The sequence below is a fragment of the Elephantulus edwardii genome, unplaced genomic scaffold, assembly GCF_000299155.1.
Source record: "Elephantulus edwardii isolate Elephantulus edwardi_28Jun2011 unplaced genomic scaffold, EleEdw1.0 scaffold03370, whole genome shotgun sequence".
In the NCBI taxonomy this organism is placed as follows: Eukaryota; Metazoa; Chordata; class Mammalia; order Macroscelidea; family Macroscelididae; genus Elephantulus; species Elephantulus edwardii.
In genome coordinates, this window is record NW_006403120.1 from 1 (window position 1) to 4,040 (window position 4,040).

General features: G+C 39.4%; 1 pseudogene; it reads left to right on the forward strand.

Annotated features, from left to right (window-relative positions):
* Positions 1 to 953: 953 nt before the first annotated feature.
* On the forward strand, positions 954 to 4,036 carry LOC102859032 (annotated as a pseudogene).
* Positions 4,037 to 4,040: the final 4 nt, after the last annotated feature.

Below are 4,040 nucleotides of genomic sequence, written 5' to 3' on the forward strand. Positions count from 1 at the left end.
ATGGACTGCCAAGAAAATAAATAGATTCATCCTGGAGAGGGTTAAATCAGGCTGCTCCTTGGAGGCAAGGATTCTGGGGCTTCGTCTAACATACTTTGGACATGTTGTAAGGAGAGACCGGTCCTTGGAGAAAGACATCATACTTGGGAGGGTGGAGGGACAGCGCAGGAGAGGAAGGCCCTCTATGAGGGAAATTGATTCAGTGACTGAGGTAATCGGAATGGGTGTGCCAGAGGCAGTGCGATTGGCATAGGATAGCGCAGACTTTAGGGCTGTTATACACAGGGTCTCTATGAGTTGCAAGCTACTCGACAGCATGTAACAACAACAACCACCTTCGCTTTTGATGCACAGTTCCTTACCACTAAGCCACCAGAGCTCCCTTATTAAGGCTTACCGCCTCAGAAACCAGATGGGCAGTCACCATCAATTGGAATTATTTCAGTAGTGACTTGTTAATATCTTTTTAACCTTTCTGAGTTATCAGTGTAATTTAGGTTGGTCAACTGGCTTCCCTTCACTTTATATGTGTGGCTGTACAGTACAGGAGAGGAAGACCCCAGATGAGATGGAATGAGTGTAGGTGTGTTGGAGTCAGTGAGACTGGCTCAGGACAGGTCTGGCTTTAGAACTGCTACATAGGGTTGCTGTGAGTCACAGGTACTCAATGGCACATAACAGCAACAACATACTCACCCCCACTGTTGGGCCTGAGACATTGGGAATTTTCAATATAAATTTAGCACAGATACAAATGTAAAATGTGGCTAACCAACATTCTGATTATTCCTACATTTTTTAAATTTTAATAAATCCTTAGCATAATAATCTTTAAAGAAGACCTTGACAGAAAATAAAACTATAAAAGGATTTAGCTTTGTAATCTCATTTGTTTAAAATAGTTACTTTCACTACTTATTCATATATTTTCTGTTTTCATTTACTTTCTACAGACAGCCATTTGCATTCAGACCCAAGTTCCAAGAGTTCCCAGCAGAGTGACATGCAGAGTGCTCACTTCATCAGCCACAAAAAGGAGAGACCATCTTCTCATCAAGTGACTGAGAGGATGAAGCAAGCTCCATCTGGGGAGCTAAATAATGCCTCTGACGATATTCCTTTTGTGACAGATATAGATCAACTATTGATTCCAAGTCCAAATTTAAATTGGAGTAATGAGATAATCAATCCTATGAATACAGGAAATAAGAAAATACAAGAAGAGGTGCAGTGCCTTCGTGGCTCATCTTCTGAGTCTGTGAGTGACCGTAAGGCAGAGGGCATGACTAAGGTCCCGGATGACGATGATGTCCAGGTGCAGGAAACTGTGTATGATGCAGACATGGATTTAACCGCAGGAGAAGTCAGCAAAATTATCACCATTTCAACATGCGCTAAAAATCGGAGTAATAAAAAACCAAGTGAGTGTGAAATGAAAACTTTCAGGAAAGTAAAAGATACAAATACTACAAAAAAGGGAAACAAATCAAAGAGAGAGCTTAAAAATAGTGTGGATATAGATGTTGAAGAAAAGATTGAAAATACGCCAGAAAGTGCTGCTGTTGGAGATGGTGGCGGTGATGTCACAGATTCAAATTTTATTTCTAATTCTGAACAGCTGACTCATGTGAACAAAAAGAAGAAAACGATCTTTCCTAATGGCTTGGATCATGATGACAGACAGAGTACACAGCATAGTAAAAAGAAAAGAACATGTTTAATGAATGAGCAAGAGGAAACATGCTCTGTCTCCCAAAGTTCTAGTAAATTCCAGCAGGAGAATAAATTTGATATGGATCAGATTTCCCTCACTTGTAATAAAAGTAAACCTTCCAGACAGACGTTTGTGATCCCATACCGAAAGGATGAAGAAACCATGTGTAAATACAGAGAAATCTCAAATGAATTTCAAGCAGCTCATCTTCCTACCCGAGACACCAGAGATATACTTACTTATGAGGCCCACAGTATGTGGGGCGTGAAAGAGCATGCCGCTGAGGTGGAGCCTGCTCTCCCAGCTGAGTCAAAGGTGAATAAACCTAGGCAGAAAGTAAATCGGAGAACAAGAACAATTGCTGAGATGAACCACCTAGATAAGAATAATGATAAAGTTGTGCCTCACTCAGAAATGGATAACTTTTTCTTCCAAACTCAAAAGAACAAAGAAGCCATCTCTGGAAATGGAGCAGGCTCAAGTGACTTTCAGATGCCTGCCATCTCCACTTGGGAGAGCAGCGGCTTGAGCACCTGGGGGACCCAGCATCTGTTTGGTGTGAAAGAGCAAGCTACACACATGCAGCCTGCTCAGCCGACTGAGTCAAAAGGAAAAAAGGTTAGGCAGAAAGTGAATCGGAAAACACAAATAATTTCTGAAATGAACCAAATATTTAAGGATGGTGATAAAGGTGTTCATGACTCAGAAATGGATGACTTTTTCTCCGAAACTCTCAAGAAAAAAGAAATTGTAAATGGCGAAAACACAGAGAAGCTACAAAAATCTACTACCTCCACCAGAGAGGGTAGAAACTTGAGCACGTGGGAGGTCCAGAATCTGTTCAGTCTGAAAGAGCCTGTCATAGAGATGCAGTTGGCTCCGCCAGAGGAGGCAAAGGTAAATAAGAGACCGAGGCAGAAAGCAAACTGGAAGACAGAAATAATTGCTGACATGAACCACATACATAAAGATAATGATAAAGCTGTGCCCGGCTCAGAAATGGATTACTTTTTCTCTGAAACTCTAAAGAACCAAGCAATCATCTCTGGAAATGTGGAAGTCTCAAGTGGGCTTCCACAACTGACTCTTTCCTCCCGAGATAATGGAAGCTTCAGCAAGCAGGATAGCCAGTCTGTTTTGGATTCGCAAAAGCAAATCAGTGTTCAGCAAAATGAGTTGAAAGTAAATAAGAAGTTTAGACAGAAAATAAGGCGGAAAACAGAAATAATCTTGGAAACAAATCATATTGATAATGACAAAGTTGTGTATTGCCCAGAAGAAGGTAACTTTTTCTTCACAACGCAAAAGGATAAACAAGACATCCTTGGAAACCTAGATATCTCAAATGAGTTTCACATGCCTGCTGTTTCTGCCACTGATACTGGAAACCTATGTGATTATGGGGATCAGAATATTTTAGGGGTAAAAAAGCATGTCCAGGTTATTCAGCCTGCTTGTGAAAATGAATCAAAAGTAGGTAAGAAGCTTAGGCAGAGGGTTAATCAGAAGACAGAAATAATTTCTGAAGTGAATCAAATATATGAGAATAACTCAGAAAAAAATAATTTCATTTCTGTAACCCTGGAAGACAAAGAAAAAGTCCCTGAAAACCTAGAAGATGCAAATCCATTTCAAATTGCAGATTCTTCCACCACAGTTAATGGAAACCTGTGCAGTTATGAGACTCAGAATAGATTTGGCTTTAAAAAGCATGTCACTGATAAGCAGCCTGCTCAGAGACGCGAATCAAAAATAAGTAAGGTTAGGCAGAAAGTAAATCGGAAAACAGAAATAATTTCTGAAGTGAGCCAAGTAAATGACTTTACGAACAAAGGGATATATGACCCAGTAAAAGGTAATATGCTTTCTCTAAACCAGAAGGATAAAGAGACTGTTTCTGAAAACCTAGAAGTTGCATGTGAATTTCAAACTGTAGATCTTTCCACCAAAAGTTACAGAAATTTATATGATTACAAGACCCAGGATATATTTGGTTTGACAAAGCATGTCTCTGATACAGAACATGTTCAGCCAAATGAATCCAAAGTAAATAAGAAGCTTAGGCAGAAAGTAAATAGAAAAACAGAAATAATTTCTGAGATGAACCAAATAGAAAAGAATAACGAAAAATGTATACATGACCCAGATAGACATGTAAATGATCTTAAAAGAAATAAACAGAAACTTGAATGTCAAGACATTAGTAGTTGTATAGAAAGCAAAAACGATGAAAAGGAAAACTGTGATCAAATTCCAGATCCTTGCAAACCAGTTAAAGAGCAGAAGAAAGAATCCTTAGGCAAGACAAATAACATTTTATCGAAAG